This window comes from Neolamprologus brichardi, chromosome 23 (genome assembly GCF_056152115.1).
Source record: "Neolamprologus brichardi isolate AB-2024 chromosome 23, ASM5615211v1, whole genome shotgun sequence".
NCBI lineage: Eukaryota > Metazoa > Chordata > Actinopteri > Cichliformes > Cichlidae > Neolamprologus > Neolamprologus brichardi.
This window is the reverse complement of record NC_142125.1, coordinates 31,050,539-31,068,333: the sequence shown is the minus strand read 5'-3', so window position 1 is coordinate 31,068,333 and position 17,795 is coordinate 31,050,539. Positions and strand designations below refer to the sequence as shown.

The window sequence follows — 17,795 nt, the reverse complement described above, 5'->3', positions numbered from 1 at the left end:
GGGAAATGGGTGCGTCAATTTCTTGAAATGTGCAAACAAAAAAATACAGTACAGAAGAAAAAAAAGATTAATTCTTCAGTCGTCTTTAAGGGTTTTCTAAAGTTCTTCTTTGGATCTTGGTTTACTTTTCTTCTGCTCTCTGTCTCCAATAGTGTATTTTCTTATCCAGCTACTCTTTTACTGTATAGACAGTGTGTTTGGTATCACTACATTTTATTTTTCAGATACTTGTTTATTTGCTGTAAGTAATTTAGGTCTGCATCTTTTTCCTTTGTCCTCTATTTGACTAGTTCCCTCTGATTTTTTTAATGACACACTGCACACCATGCTGAGATAAGCCAAGTCTTTGGCTAATAGCTCTTTGGGAATCACCCTGTTGGTGCAAAAATACTATTTTATGTCTTATTTTTTCTGTGTTTAAACGAATACCAACAAATTTGTTTAGATTTTTTGCCACAAGGTGCTACTAACAAATTGCCTAAAGATGCCATTTAAATAGCTTCTACGCTAAGCTGTCTATTATGTGTAGGCACAACTGGTTCATTCCTTGGCTTATAGTTGAGGTTTTCAGACATCCAATGACACGGTAAGTTTGGGATTTTAATATTTTTTTGAATTGTTGTAGGGTCAAATGATTGCACACCATACATCTTTAATGATTTTGAAAAGCAAATATTAGGTGCACAAGTTTGATTTTATTTTGGATTTAATTTTATTCACACAAAGTCAAAACTATACATACAGATTCAAAAGTATATATATATATATATATATATATATATATATATATACTCCCACTAATATTTGGCTAAATGTTCCTTAGTATTTTACACTTCAATCAGACAGTTTTGGTTTCCATCAACAAGCATCTGGAATAATTCTGGCTGTATATTTGACAACAGTTATTTTATTTGTTCCAAGGTAGCCTTGATTTCACCCAGTGTGAATAACAGTATGGACTAGTTCACCACAATTATGGCTGAAGATGGGTAAAAGCTCCCCATTTCACATAGCTCCAAACTGTAGGAAAGTGAACTTCAGATAAACCTCACATTGTCTTTAAAGTGACGCCATTTACTAGCATCTATATTTCCTCCCAGTCTTTTCTTTTTGTTACTGCACTCTCTCTCTCTGAAGAAGCTTTCAATCTCAAACCTATTTTTCTTTTAAAAAGACACAAGGCGGAAACAGTGATGGCAAGAGGGCAGCACACTGATTTTTCAAGGAAGCCACATTAAAAGTAATTTCATCACTTACTAAAATCCTTATGTTATGACTAATTACACCATAACCATTTAAACCTAATGAAAATTATTAGACAAAGTGTGATGGTTATGATGGCTAATAACAAAATGAACATTGAAGGAAGTATCATCTATTTAAGATGTTTCTAACTCAACTGCCTCCATTCATTTAGCACTATTACTTACATCTGTTGAGTACTTAACAGATGGGAACATATATTTCCCATCACTTCAGTGCACTCAGAAGCATTCTGCTTTTCTTATTACAAGACTTTCCTCATTCTTTCACTTTTCACTCCCCATTGTGTGTATCACATCAGCAGTGCACAGCCCAGTAGTAAGAACTCAAAGCAAGAGCCTTGATCCCGACCTTTGTATTGTCACCAGACAGATTGCAAAATAAAGGTATAGAACAAACCTGATGTTCAGATGTGCCATGAGATGACATTCACGCATTATTACTGCAGTAGTAGTATTGTGAATGTAAATACAGTACAGTTAAAATTTAGTACAGTTAAAATTTACAGTTACAAACTGTGGGCTTAGATGTGTTTTTCCGATGTACTCCACCTTTCTACCTTTCATGGGGAAATTAATTTTAATCCACTAAATTTACTGTGCATTTAGAGGAGAATAATTCTGAAACCAATCAATAAATATCAATATTTTTTTCTAAAAACAAAACAAAACAAAACATCTATTTTGGCCTTCTCCAAAAAATGGGTTTAGGATAGTGTTATCACCTAGGATGGCTGAGATCTCATCAAATCAAATTACTTTTTTAGGATTTAAACCTGCTCCTCGAAATTTAGCTTTGATAGCAGGCCCCTCTCTTGGAGGGATGCCTGTATGAGTCTGGGATGTGTTTAAAGAAGGGCAAATAAATCCATTATTATAATTTGCTAGAACTATATTGCTGTAGATTCAATGACTTCAATGGACTTTTGGATTTTGGATTTTGGATGTGACAATGGTAAAATATTTATATAGCAAAAGATTTGTGCGACACAACATGAATAAAACAGGTAAATATCACCCTTTATACCTTTGGCTGATTTCTATCCATGATTTTATTTATCATTTTTTTAAAGTTAGAGCCTGTTGTGTTGACTCTTTGGGATGTTTCTACATAGTTTGGGTGGAAAAGTTCAAATTCTTTTTGGATTTCTTAAATCCACACAGATTAAAAACTATGCATACAGGTCCCTTACTAGTTGGAGTTTTGCACGTGTAGCAGCTATCCAAAAGAATCTTGCATAATTCTGTCTGGATATTTAACGACTCTTCTTGGCAGCATTGGTAGAAGTCATTTAAAGTGGCAGGTTTAACCTAGCCCTGTTGTGGCCCACAAACCACTGTAGTCCTAGTGCCAGACCCAGTAAAATGAGGAGGATTGCATCAGGAAGGGCAGCTGGTGCAAAATCTCAGCTTCATCAGTCATGTAGATCATAAAGAATGTGATTTCTGGGCCTGGATTTACAACGACCACCTCCGGTCCTGTTGGCCAACAGGGTGCCGGTGAAAATTGTGCTACTATTAAATGGTGGAAGTTGAAAAGAGAAGAATGTGGCACAGAGATCAGGGAGGTTCGTACCTGTGGGTGGTAGGAAATAATTACCAGATAGCTAGGGAAGTAAACCTGTAGTACTGAGAGAAACTGCCAAGAAAGTGTTTGCTGCATCCTCTGAACAGAGGAAAGAAGATAAGAAAAGTATGGAAGTACAGGAAAGTATTCAAAGTGAAGGGTTGGTAAATGAAAATGAGAAACACTATGACAATCCCCAAAGTGAGAAACTGAAAAAAGAAGAAGGTTTGAGTTGGCTGATTTCTTTGGCATAGACCTGGTTTTTAAGCATAGTCCACAAATTTTCAACAAGGTTGAGTTTGGGGATTTGGGAAGGTCACTCCAGAAGCTTAATGTTGGCATGTTTTATCCATTCCAAAACTAGTTTTGTTGTGTGCTTTAGAATCACTGCCCTGTTGGTTCATGCAACTGTCTAGCTTTTGATTTGAGGTGCAGTTGAAGAATTTCAAATTCAAATTTTATTTGTCACACACACACACCAAAACACAGTATGACATGGGGGTGAAATGCTTGTAGCTGTACAATGCCCGACCATTAAATGACAGAAAAAAAAGTTTTACAGTATTTACAATTTACAGGTTACTACAAAATTTACAAATTAACTTGGGAATTTACAGTAAAAAATGTGCAAATAGCAGAAAGAGATTATAAAGATTATAAAGATTATAAATTATAGGAATTATAGGATTATAGGAAACGTGTGGTGGTGCATGTGGTGATGTGATGTGTGTGGGAGAGTACAGTCCTACACCTGGTTCAGGGCCCGAATAGCCTGGGGGAAGAAGCTCCTCCTCATTCTCTCTGTTTTGGCCTTAAGAGAGCGGAAGCGCTTCCCAGGCCTCAACAGTGAGAAGAGTCCATTGTTGGGATGGGAGGGGTCCATCATAATCTTCCTAGCTTTGGACTTGCACCGCTTGGTGTAGATGGACAGCAGGTCAGGGAGCTCTGATTGAATGATGCGTTCGGCTGAGCGCACCACTCTTTGCAGATCTCGTCTGTCCTGCTTGGTGCTGTTCCCAAACCAGGTGCAGATGTTTGCCGTCAGGACGCTCTTGATGGTGCAGCAGTAGAAGTTCTTGAGCACCTTCAGTGGCAGATGGAAGTCTCTAAGTCTTCTGAGGAAGAAGAGACGCTGACAGGCTTTCTTAACCAGGGTGTTGATTTGGTGGTAGTCTTCCGTCTTCAGTGTTCATCCACTTTGTGCAATGTATCAGTACCACAGGTAGCAAAACAGCCCCAATGCATGATGTTACTACCACCTCGTTTGACAGTGGTACAGTAGTTTTAGATTTAAAAGCCTCACTTTCAATGGTGGTTCTTGTTCTATTCCTGAAGATCCACACCAATTTCCTCTCATCTGAGGAAGACAATTTGGCTCTTCTTCCAGACCTTCGCAAAGTGGTTACACATCACATCCAAAAATTTGTCCCTACATGCAGTTGTTTGAACTGATTATCTGCAGGTTTTTTTAGAAATGGTTCCAAGAGACCTTCGCAAGTAGGGAAGGTCTCCTTTTCAGACCTTCGCTGAGTTGCTTGGGATTTCACATTGTACTGAGTATTTGTCAATCCAATAAGTGTTGTCAAACAAATGTTTGGTTTTTTTTATTTGACAGAGAGAAGCTACCAGATGTAGTCAGTTATAATCACTTATGAGAAGTTAAGAAGCCTTGGCCTTGTCAAGTTAAAGGACATTGTAGAAGGGTGTAGCATATATCTGAGCTGCGTGAAGTCTTTTTACCCTGCATGTATTAGAGAAAATCCTAAATAAATTCAAACTTGTGCACCAAATTATTTTTTTTAATTCATTAAAGATGTATGCTATTCGACCATTGAAAAAGAACCGTTCAAAGAAATCAAAGAAAAAGCCCAAAATCACTGTGTAATTCATGCACTTGATGAGTAGAAAGTAATGTAAACTTCTACCTACAAATAGTAACAAAATACATTTTTACTTGTTTTGTAACATTTTGACATTTTGTACTTTTATCCATATATGCATCACTATAATATGCAGTGCGTTAATATTTCTGGCCCCACAGTACAGGGAGACAAGATTGTCTTGAGAAAAAAATTGATATACTGGGAGGCACCACACACCGTGTTTTCTCTTCAATTATTAATTTAGTCATTCTCTTTGAAGACAAAGAGAGCACAGGAGACTTAAATGCATGCAGGGGTGATAAAGCCTCTGCTTCATCAAACAGCAAGATTGGCCCGGTGAACCTCAGAAGCAACAATAGGTTTTATTCAAGACTTCAATTCTCAACTCCCTTTGGCTTTCTTCCAGCAAAAAGCTCTGAAATACACCACCACAGTGTCTGCCTATTATAAAAACCCTCTTAAAACCAGAAACAGGCTACACCCATGAGTGAGCAGCAATTTGACAAACGGACAGGAAGCTGAGGTCAGTGTAGCACACCGTACCTGCCACAGCTGGCTCTCATCCAATGTAATTTGGGCCCCGTCTCTTCATAACATCCCTGTAAAAATGAAAACACAAAAAAGAGAGAGAAAGAGGCAGGTCAGACGATGTAATGAGACTTGAAGAAATAAAGTATACAGGAGAGGACAATGGCAGATTAGATCGCATGGAGTATGAGTGGCTTTCAGACTTAAGTCTTAACATTTTAAATAATGTGTTTTATTGAGGCTGAAACATCACCGGGAATCTCTAAAAAGAACCTCTTTAACTTGAATAAATGAATTTTAATTTACTTAAAAGCTGAACCCATTCTGTCAGAAAATAAAACAAAGAATCAGCTTGCACTTCTCTAAACTGTGCACACACAAACGCTTTCCTTCATGTAAACTGCATAAAGTCTCAGCTGAACTCAAATAGATCTTGACGTGAGTTTTAAGTGTAATCAGCCAATGCCTGATCAGTATGCTGCAGCCACCGCCACTATCTCCCCTAACTGTGGCAACAAACAGGAGGAGAAGGTGGAGGGATTTATCGGCATATGCTCTTTCATGAGAACTTATCATTCAAGACCCACTCACGCCCAGAAAAGGTCAAATGAAATTCTCTCATATCAAATTAAGGTTTTCAATTGATTAATAAGCCTCAGTGGCAGATGCTGAGCCTGCACATGGCAAATTTCGCAACACTTTCACGTTTTCTTTTACCCGGTGTGCAACACCAAGTAATACAACCCTTATTTGAAAATTATGTAAAAAGGAAATATTTCAGTCACAGGACATCAGTATGACCTGCTTAGATGTCCTCCTGTTGTGGTAAAAAGTCAACTAAGTTTGTGTCTGAAATCACTCCTTCACCACATTCATCACTCCCATTTTAGTAGGCAGGTACTACATGGTGAAAATAAACCATGTAGGTTGTATACTCATGACTCAGTGCAGGACTGACAGCTGTACAATGCGTTGATGGCAATATTCTACCAAAAACATTGTGGGATTTCCAGCAAAACACAGCATGTGCTTTTGGGACTTAACAAGCTAATGGATGACATCACAGTTTCTATGTCCATCTTTTATCGTGTCAATATTTACATCCATAGAATTGTCAACATTTCCCCATGAAGCAGCCCAGGAACATAAGGTGATGTCCTCAAATTTATTTATTTGTTGTTATCAGGGGCGATTCTAGAATCAGAGCTTTGGGGGTGCTGAGCACCCAGAGAGCTGCCCAGCCAGGCAAGATAAACCTGTCTCTGTCAGTCCCTGCATCCTTAAATGTTGTCCCGAGTTCTCTCTGACTGTCTCCTTGGTGGATTTAAACCCCTGTTCCTCCCTGTCCTCATCGTCTGTTGTCTTCATCTCCATTATCAGTCATCATAATTTTACCATCTCTGTGCAAGTCTGCAAATTTCTTTATTAAATCATAAGATTCTCAAATTCATCAAGTCTCTCTGTGCCTGGGTCCTCGTCACAAAACATGACATCACTGTTTTGTACATTTTAACACAATTTAATCCCACATTTGTGAAAGAAAAGCAAAACACTTTTTTGAAAAGTCTGTAACAAAACCATCAAATCTGATAAAGGTTATTTAAATGCTGCCAAAGAAGAATGGATTGGAATAGAAAAAATCCTAACCTTAATTACTGGGCGAGAATAATGAATGATACTCATAGTGAGTAAGAAGTAAACTGAGTGCATTTTTTGGACAGAGATTCACATTTAATGTGTATGTATAATATAATACAGATACATAAAAACACTCCCGAAACAGAATAAATTATTACAAATAAATTATTACATAATATTAATAAAAACTATAAAAATGGAGGCAACTTTGCCTGTGGTAGAATGTATACAATGTGTACAATGTATGCAGATACTAATTTTACTAATTTAATAATACTAATTTTCTGTTGTAAGATTTATGAGTTTCATGCTTTCATAGTGGTACTTAGGAGAGCTTGACATTTTATCAGGTCCACACTGTAAAAAGTTTGAGAAACACTGAGAAGTGTATGTGTACTTTTGGAAAACATTTAAAGCTGCTGTACAGAATCTTTGAAACAAGCTTAAAACATTTTTAGAATATAAACAGAGCATCTGCTTCTCTTTACAGCTCCTCACTCCACCAGGGCTGTTTGACACTTTCTGATAGTGTGCAAATGTGATGTACGTACTGCGGCAGTCATACAGACAACTGGACGGTCCAAAAGCTGGCCTACCTATTACTGGCTGAGGTTTTAGTAGAGTTGTGGCTGAACCACATAAAAATATATCATTAATTTTAATCTCCCCAATCAATTATAATGTTATGTTGGAATGTTGTTAAAGAGGGTCAAAAATGTTTCAACCCAGTTTGTTTTGCAGATTCTGTATAACAGCTTTAATATAGGGAGGACACAACTTCCAGATTGTGTGAGTTTCTGTTGTGCCTGTCACTGTTTCCTGTCTGTTTTCTTACCTGGTTCTTCCTGACCTTGTACTTTCTCCTCACATTCCCCTCTTTCCTCTCTCCCTCTTTGGACTGACAATCATACACAAATAGATTGTATTAAATTAGATGAAAATTAAATTAATATGAAAAAATACTATTAAGACCACTAATAAAAAAGTCCTCTCTCAGTGTACTTTCAACCAAAAGGCAAATAACCAAACCACATGAACATCTAATAAAAGATATAAACATTGAAACACTGATCCAACATTATTCTTGATTGACGGATCATTTGATTTTACACTTTCACCTGAATGTGGCTCCTTTTTTTTGAAAAAACTTCCTCATATCCATTATGAACCTGGCTTCCTCTCTGTATGCACACACGCACGCACACACACACACACACAACAGGAGTTATAAAGTTAATGGGCATTCAGTCAGTTAGCTAGTTAGTATCCATTTAAAACAGGACAGTGGTAACAACAGTAGGCTACGGAAAATTTAAAGTTTTAGATTTTTAAATAGGCTATATACATTTCAATGGGAGCAACAGGACGGTGAAATGTCGCTGAATTTACTACAGAGCAGGACGGATTGTAGGGTAGCAAACATTGTCGGAAAACACGCTTTCAACACTGCAGGTTACCTGGTGTAATGTTTTTCAGCTAAAAAGAAACATGGTCTGACTCCTACCTAACTATATAAAGAGTAACTGAAGGTTAAATGCAACTAATATGTCCTGTTTTAAGCCAGGCACTCACACCTCCGCTCCGCTGTGTCTCAGCCACCATCGCTCTGGCAGCAAGAGCGCTAGAGCCAGAGCAGGGGAGAGGCGAGCTGGAACAAACCATTTTGGGAGGGGGGTTATCTATACTTTTGTTGTTAAAATGTTACGTCTCAAACAAGTACAGTACTGTATGCTTTTTATATTTTTAGTAGTGTGTCACACAAACAGCAAATATTGTCAAAAAAAGAAAGAAATCTTTGGGGGTGCTTTGATTCATTTTGGGGGTGCTGAAGCACCCCCAAAAATGGGCTAAAATCGCCCCTGGTTGTTATTAAAACAGCATGCCAAAATCAAACTTCAAATCAAATTAAAATCCCTTCAGGTTCAGTTTTTGTTAATTATCAGCTCATGATTTCAGCTCTCTGGTGGTCTCTGAGATAATTCAATCTTTCACTATAGAACTACACAGCTAGTAACTCCAAAATGAAAATAATAAATCTCTAACAACAGTATTTACCTTTAAGAGAATAGTACATACATGGATTTTGTTATTTGCCCTGATATTGTATTCATTACATACATTCATTTTCCATCAGGCCATCAGACTGCTGAACACTTCATAGACACCTCACCTTCACTTACCACAACTTCTACACTATGCACTCCATACTGTATATAAATGCCACTTGTTTTGCACATTTCCAACTGCCAACCTCTGTATATTTTTTTTATTGTTTATTCCATTTAATTTTTAAAAAGTATAGATAGATAGATAGATAGATAGATACACACACACACACACACATAGATATATATATATTTGGTATACACATTCAGTAATGCACATACACTCTTATATTGTACATATATTATTCATATAATTCTCAGATTTACTCATTCTTATATTTTGCTTGTTCTTATGTTATTGTATTTTTGCACACCTCTGTTGCTCGTGGAGCTTGCACACAAGAATTTACTTGCATGTACCAGTGTACCTGCACATGTGATGCGACAATAAAAGTGATTTGATTTGATTTTGATTTCATGTCACCTAAAAGGTAAACCTGTTTGTCCATCACCTGTTCAGCTCTGATGATTCAGTAAGGACGTCTCCTGGTTTCATCTTCATGTTTCCCTCTCACCACATATCCAAACCCACATCATGACCAGCAGCTTTACAGCTGTGGCTCCAGCAAACATCAGCTGATACTAGAAAGTAATATTAAATAAATTCTAACAACAGCTGATCAAACTTAAACGTGCTGCTGTTGTTTAGCGCAACATCCGCTGGTTTCCTCTTTCTGGTGCAAAATGGGCGATAAACAAATGAGAGAAAAGCCGATCAGCCAATCATTGATCAGTTTCACGACTGAAGTAGCAACAGGAAAGGAAGGGGATGAGAATGAGACAAGAAGAAACAGCTGACAGCGTAAAGACGCAGAATAACTCCAGCTTTGTATCTTTTTCCATTCTAGCTGAAGTACGGGACAAACTGTGTTCCTTTTCGGCTTAATTCGAAACGCGTAATATTTTCTCTGAATACGGGACGATTAGGCTTTCTACGGGACGGTTGGCAACTCTACTAACTAACCTTATGAATAAAGTTCACTATCAGTAACATCATAGCACCCACCCAGCTGTATAGAAACTCCGTCATGCAAGCTAGTACACAGTACGAGTTATTGTAACTGTTATTGATTTGTTATTGACTGTAAAAAGTCAGCACAATGAAAATAAACTCCACCTAAACTTGGTTTATATCTGACCCAGATAGACTGCAGGTCATAACTTCTTACCTGAAGTTCAGGTCACCTGACACGCGGCCGCCTCGGATCTCTCCTCCTCCTGCCTCCCCTTTCCCTCATCCACCTGCTGGCCTCTGTGGAAGCTCCGGCATAGCCACCACCAAACAACTGAGTTATCTGACTAATCCACCACCTTTCATTGTTTATACCGTTACAAAAGAAACCAAACAAACAAAAAAAAAACATCGGCCCATAAAAACGAAAAATCACCATCGGCCGATGGCCAGTCCAGCTACGGTTGTGCCATCAGTTAACCCTTCAGTGCCTGTGGCACGCGTGCCCAGGGTTGCCGACCCCTGCACTAGAGAGTACGACGGAGTTACTGTCACGCTGCTGTCGAGGTTATAGGAGAGAGGAAGCGCCACGTCAAAGTCAGGATGGAGGCCTGTCACTACCACTGCTAACAGGCAGGAAGCAGTAGAAGTAATTGGGAAGAACTTCCTGCCCTCACACCTGAGTGGGTTGTCTCAGCCGTCGCGTTGAGTCAGTCACCCGATAGGAGCTTAGATACACCGAGCTGTCAGTTCAGCTCTGAAGTAATCGCATACCTCCATTAACAAGCTGCTTATGCACCAAAAACCGTCTCTCACAGTGTGAACAAACACGCACGTAACATGCTTGCAGTAGTTCCAGTGGGTCAGCTGATTAGCAGTCACCTTGTACCTTTCAATAATAATAATGCACTTATTATCGCCTTTTATACATGCTCTACTGGTGGAGCTGTGCCTTACTATGGAAGCTATTTCACACTTCTTTCTAATACATTTGCCTCATTGTGAAATCATTCTTCTGCTTTCCATTAACATAATTTTTCTGATGCCTGGGAAGAAAAAAAAACGGGCCATTTGGAATGCATTACCACCCCCCGTCACTGTGCTAATCAGCATAATATGAATTATTGCTATCATTACAGTGGGTGGCTGAGAAATAACAGTGGGTCTTAATTATTCAACAACGAGGAATAATAAAGGGAAAGCAAATGCACCTTTAGTTTGTGCTGCCAACAACCATTTCAGTTTGTATCTCCCTCCCCCTTTGGGAGAACAACTCAGCTGTGGTTTTCTGTTGTAGGAATTATTTCTAAGGTCATGTGACTGATGAGAATGCCCTGACCCTACCTGAATATACTCTGCGTGTTGTTTGTGTTGAAAGCTCAGCAAAGAAATTGTCAGAATAAGGGCCCAATGAAAATGTCCTCTGAAATAGGATTTTCGTGTTAGATTTATTGTTGTGTAATCATGATTGTTTCTGTGGCCAATAAAACGCCATCTTCTGCTTCCCTATTAACCAGCTGACCAATCATACCTTTTCTCCACTCTGTAGAGTCCACTGTGGACTTTACTTCATCATCATGGAATACAGCTGGCCATAGTGCTTGTTCAGCTCTGAAGAGCTGCTGTAAGTTAAGAACCACTCTAACTAGAACTGTTGCTATGCTAAGTTAACAGAGACTGCAAAGCAGAACAAGAACCACCAGCTGGAGTCAGTGACAGTCTAGTTGAGGGTTCCTGGCATAACTTCACTTACTTCCAAGGATAGAGGAAGGATGAGTTGAAATGTCCACAAGCAACAGTTGTATTTAAAGAAAAAAGCTTTGGTATATTGTTAGTTCCAAGCCGACTGTTGTCTGAGGCAGTAGTGTTAAATAAATGTATAAGGAGAGTGAAGAAAAAATATGCAGTGCATCATGGGGAGCCTCAGCCTATAGCAGGACAACAAAAGTTTGATTTATACTTGTGTTGAAAATCTATGTTGTAACCTACGACGTAAGCAGAGACCCCTCCAGTGGTGCAGGTCATGTTACATGGGTGGGTTAAAAGGAGTTTTCTGGTGACGTCAAAAAAATTTCCCACTGAAGCATAAGAAATAGTTCTGGGTCACCCAATTCACCTCTAACTACAACCTTTGTCAAAGAGGAAAACTTCAATCCTAATCTTAAAAGTGGAGCGTCAGTGTCTGTCTCCAAACTAGGACATGACCTCACATTCTACTTTTAGAAATTCTAGGAACCAAAAGTTAGCTATCGGGATAGATGATACTCAAGGGTCTTTAAGAGATTTAAGAGAAACATTCACTAACATAGAACCAATATTTAAGTTTTGACCAAGTTGCAACTTGGGCGGAAAAATGAAGACAATGGGAAGACAAAGTTACACTAACTTAAACCTAACTTGAGGCTGGCTCCAAAACCCATGAAAGGGCATCAAAGTCAGCTAAATGCCCAGCCAAATAGCATTAAAAAGCGTGTTACGTTCCCTATTCAGGGGATTGTGCAGCTTGACAACCATGCCTGCTGTCATTCACTAAAACTGTTATCCAAATGTAGTCACTTCTAACTCGTAAATCAATTAATAAAAAAAGAAATGGCTGTGGTCAAAATAGTGACTACATCTGTTTTTCATAGGCTGTGGTTTCTAAGTAAAGTACTATACTGATCATGCCAGACTACTAGACTGTTTCCACTTGTGCTGCAATTCATGTATTCTTTAACTTTCTCTGTCATTTAGAATTAGCTCTTTACACATTTTTAGGGTAAAATATGTCAAGCAAATATGCATGTGAAAATATGCACTATGGTGAAGTCAACAGTAATTAACCTCAAAAGTGACAAGGACATATATGAAAAGCAGTGCCTAGCACTGTTGGACACGAATGCCCAACTGTTTAAAAACTCAGCAACCAAGGAAGAAAGAAACAACAGAGGAATTAATGCCAATTAAAACCTGCTGTATTCAGCACCACATTTCCTGTTAGCTTTAATAAGCCCTGGGTCACTGCTTTTGATTGTTTTCCAATGATCTAAGCTCAGATTATTCCTGTAAGCGTGTTTCAGTTGGTCTTTCCATCTCTCATCCCCGCCCTGGAAGACATGTAATATATATTTTAAACATAAATTATATCTGGATATCATAAGTTGAGGTTGCCAAAGTCAAACTCATTATGGTCGACTTTTCTTGAGATAAAAGCTTTAGCTGAATCCACAAATCTGCCAGTACTTCAGGGTTTCTCTGACCTTTCAGAATGAGCTGCCAATCAAATTTCAGTTTGTCTTAATGGAGACATGGTGATTACAGCAGACATGATTCACAGCTATAAACTGCTGCCCTTCAAAAGGAAATTAAGTAACAAAAAGAGTGAAATGGCTTCAGAGAGATGAATCCCACAAAATACAGAAAAAGAGTAAAAAGAGTAATGTTTTCATTAGGGAATCAGTTTCTCTCTGCTAATGATCTAATGGCCAGTAGACACATCTGTAATCACTATCATTTGTCTTCTCATCCTATTGACAATCCTAATTAATAATTGGTGCTGCTAGCCATGAAACAGGTGCTTATAATACAGAGTGCCTGTGTATGGTCTGACAAGTTGAAAGCATTAAGATCCTAAAAAAAACACAGAGTAAAATTATGCAAACGGTCCATTGAATGACATCACAATCTGGTCAGTTATCATGAAAAAAACCCTTAACTCAAGGGATGAACCAATATCATGTCTACACATAAGAGACAACTTAGCAAAGAACCAGCTTGAAATTGTATCTTCATTCACGTTGTTACTAGCAGCATCATTTGGCGCCATTTCTTAGTTAAATCTATAAAAACACAGTTGTTCAAGCACAAATGGAGTTTAATGGAAGGACTTATATTTGATATTTTTTGTCACAGAGCTTCTGCTCAACCCTTACTGGTTACTACTGTTACCTGTGCCAAGAGACAGGAAATTCAAGGTACACTTTAGTCCTCTGCTCAATGAATTTATTCTGAAATTGAAAGTCTGACACATATCCAGATCATATATAGTTTTGTGTCAAACTAAAGCTCTATCCTTCACATAAGCACCTGTCAGCTAGAGCAGGGCGATATGACCAAAAATATTTATCACGATATACATTTGAAAATTTGCGATAACGATATAACTGACGATGCAAAAAAACCCCATCAATGTATTTTCACTTAAACAAGCAGCTGTTTTTTAATGTGCATTAAAGTTATATAAAAATGTAACAGTGTAAATTCCTCGCTGACAGTTTAACCAAAAGGCATTTCCAGTGGAAACTGGCCGACATATCCTCAGCATAACCATGTATAATATCCACAAAACTTAAAAAGAGGTTATACACACACAATACGGTAATATTATGTTGAAGCGCAGTACGTATCACTCCGCGAGGCTCCAGCCTACGATAGCCGTAATGCTCCGACAATCCATCAAGCGGTGCGGGTTCGTAGCTTAGTCAAGTCGTACTAAAACTGCACCGTGTACCACAGAAATCGTTTCGAGGTCAGTAAACACAACCAGAATTCATACATAAGGCACACGGGATTATAAGGGGCTCTGTCGATTTTCAGAAAAATCAAAGGATTGATTTTAAGTGTGCCGTATTTTCCAAAAAACACAGTAATAACGACGGCCCGCTAGCATGCTCTACCAAAAATAGTGCTTTGTTGTGTATCTGACGGACGAAAGCTAAACCAGTTTCACACCACTGAAGTTGCAGCATTTTTACAAACCAATTCTGGTTCATCCGTTTCATTCAACGATCCTCTTTCGCTCTTCTCATTCTGCTTCGCCACCATGTGCGTATGTAAACATATGCACTGCGCATGCGCGTTTTAACTATATTCTATCGCAATATTTCATTTTCCTATCGCTGCCCAAAATTACACTGGTATTACCGTGAACGGTATGATATTGCCCAGCCCTACTGTCAGCTTTACATAAATGTCTCTTTTCTTACCTATGATCATATCAGACTTCTGAGAGTGACTAGACGGCATGTGGACTGAATCGCTGCAAGTAATCTTAGTCCCGGCCAAACAACCGAAACTATAGGCATAAAAGACTTTAAAATAGGTGTCATGACAACCAGACACAAAAGAAAAAAAAATAAACAAAACACAAGAGAAGTAGAAAAACTAAAATCTCACAGAAGATAACAAAGGTGTTTCTGGGGACACATTAATATGACGGACCAGCTGCAGAAGGATTCCACGGCAACAAGCTTACAGTAAAAGAAGAGGGTTCGTCAGTGTTGTGAGAGAGAAAAAGGTGCAAAGTTAGGTGTGTGCTTATCACTTCAACAGCTGTTCCGTTAGGTAACTGTCTCTCTTTTGTGATTCATTTTTAGTTTTCGCAGCATTTTTTTCTGCTTCCTTTGTGTTATTCAGCTTTTGCTTTTGCAGGATTTTTCTAATTTCTGGTATTTACTTAAGTTGCACTCATTTTACCCCTCAAGGCCACCATACAACAGTGTCATTAAGGTATTAACATCCATAATTATGCAACTGTTTGCTGTGTATAATATATATGTATTAATTTTGTAGTCTTGTAGTGTCATATGGTAAATGGTAAATAGACTGATTCTTATATAGTGCTTTCCTACTCTCCCGGAGTACTCAAAGTGCTCTATACAACATGCCGCATTCACACGCATTCACACTCCGATGAACGCATCGGAGTATATGACACCACAAGACTACAAAATTAATACACAATCTTAAAAGATTATTTAACCTATTCTCAGTGTTTGAGTATTATATTTAAAAATATGTTATGATGTATTACACAACAGATCAATGATTACTGTAATGTTGTTTCTGCAGTTATGCTTTAACACATAATCAAAACCTTTGCCACAGTGAATACTGAAAAATTGAAATATCTCTCAGATAAATACCACACGTCAGGACACAGTTGTGACTGGACCTGATAAGAGTTCTGTCAGGTTTCGCAAAGACAAATCGTGTGGAGAGAGTGAGGAGTGGACCCAAATGCAGGCAAACGGAGACCAGAATGGATAATAACAGAAGGCGAGCCTTTATTTTTAGAAGAACAGGGAAAACTAACCAAAACCTATACCGGGAAAAACTAAGCACGGACCTAAAACTAGAAACTAGACAAGTAGGCAGACTGACGAAGAATAAGGGACAACACGCACTATAAATACATACCAGGTAATGAGGGGGAAACGCACAACAGGAGGGAGACAAGTCTGGGAAAACTCTGACATAACGAGACACAGGAAGTAAAGCAGATTATACTGACAAAGGACCAAGACTATCAAAGTAAAACAGGAAACACTCAGGATGAACTCAAGACACATAAGCTAAACACAATGACTTTTCCCAAGAACACAGAAGAGGCACAGAAACAGAACAGAAACCCCAAACCCAGGAACTATAAATATAACACAAACAAAAAACCACAACTCATAGAAAAAAACTTAAACCAAAAACACAACACACTAGGTCGCAGACGCAGCACCATGACAAGTTCATTCAGGCAATCAAACTGGTGACAGAGTTCCTGATGAATTTGATAACAAGTGTCTGTTAGAATCCACCTTCATTATGACTGTGGCTGTTGCTTTAAGAGCTTCATACGATGAATGATTAGAAATGCTTGTGACTTTCAGTTTTAATGGAAATGACATGGATCTAATTGGAAATGGCCTAGATCTTAATTACTCTAATTATGCTCTTCGAGCAGACAACACACAGTATACTTGTTTTAATCCCAGTATTTTTAATATAACTGTATGCTTAATTGGTTGACCTTTTTAAAGCTCATGGCATTATCAAAGCTGTAATTAAGAGTCCCATTAGAATCTGAGATCCCGTCAATTAAGTCCTTGAACACAAAGATTTAGGTCTCTCTAGAAACCCTCAACAGCCATCAGATGTCAGCTAATGACAGTCAAAAGCAAACTTTCAAAACAAAGTTTGAGAAACGGTCCGAGCAAAATAAATGAAAAATGTGAAGTTATGGAACAGAGTTACACAACAGAGAACACAGATGAAGACATGCTCAACATCCATCTACAGTATTCATAAAACACTTTGTGCTCACATCTTATAGATGGTTTTACCAGTGGATGTTAGAGGTGGCCCTATTTAGTCTGCCTATTTTTCAAAACTGTTGATGCATAGGAAATCAAGACAATTTCACATTTGTCAGCCTGACTCTCTTCCTCCTCCTCCCTCTGCCTTCAGGAGAAAGAAATGGGTCATTTCGCCCCAGATCGCCTTTGTAACCTCTCAGTTCATAATGACCATGTTTAATGAGTGAGGCACTCTCCAAGGCATTCTTGAACATGGAAAATGGAAGTATGCCAGCTTCCCTGTTACAACGCTACATTAGTTGCCTTTCAGCAGGAACCACAAGTTAGCAAGTTACCCCAATCCCACTGTGCAATGGGTTGAGTGTTCTTCTGGTTTTATTGAGGGGCCAGCCTGTCAGTTTGAAGCCTGGGTACTGCTGTGAGATGCATGAGTTTTATTTAAACACCATTAGTGGAGCACACTGCATCTGACACATGACTGTGCAGACAAAGAATGAATCCCACATCAAACTAATCAGTATAAATTATAATAATTCTAGTATTGTGCAATTAGCTACTCCCTCAAGTTTCAGCAAACCCCTAAAAATCAATTAATAAATAAATTACACAAACTAGTGAAAGGAAAAGTAAAGAGATGGCACACCTTCAATTCAGATTAACTGCTGTACACATGTACACTCAGCACGTACACAAGTATTGCTGTCAGTAATGGGGACATATCATGCTCATTCCC

The 17,795-nt window shown here is 38.4% G+C and overlaps 1 protein-coding gene across 1 annotated transcript in view; it reads right to left on the bottom strand.

Annotated features, from left to right (window-relative positions):
• The window catches only part of LOC102793307 (beta-1,3-galactosyltransferase 1-like), a 166,037-nt gene that overhangs the window by 88,073 nt on the left and 60,169 nt on the right, over window positions 1-17,795 (bottom strand). Inside the window, exon 2 of the mRNA XM_006804089.3 lies at window positions 5,256-5,311. The gene's annotated coding sequence lies outside the window, so the exon portion shown is untranslated. The remainder of the gene's footprint in view (window positions 1-5,255; window positions 5,312-17,795) is intronic.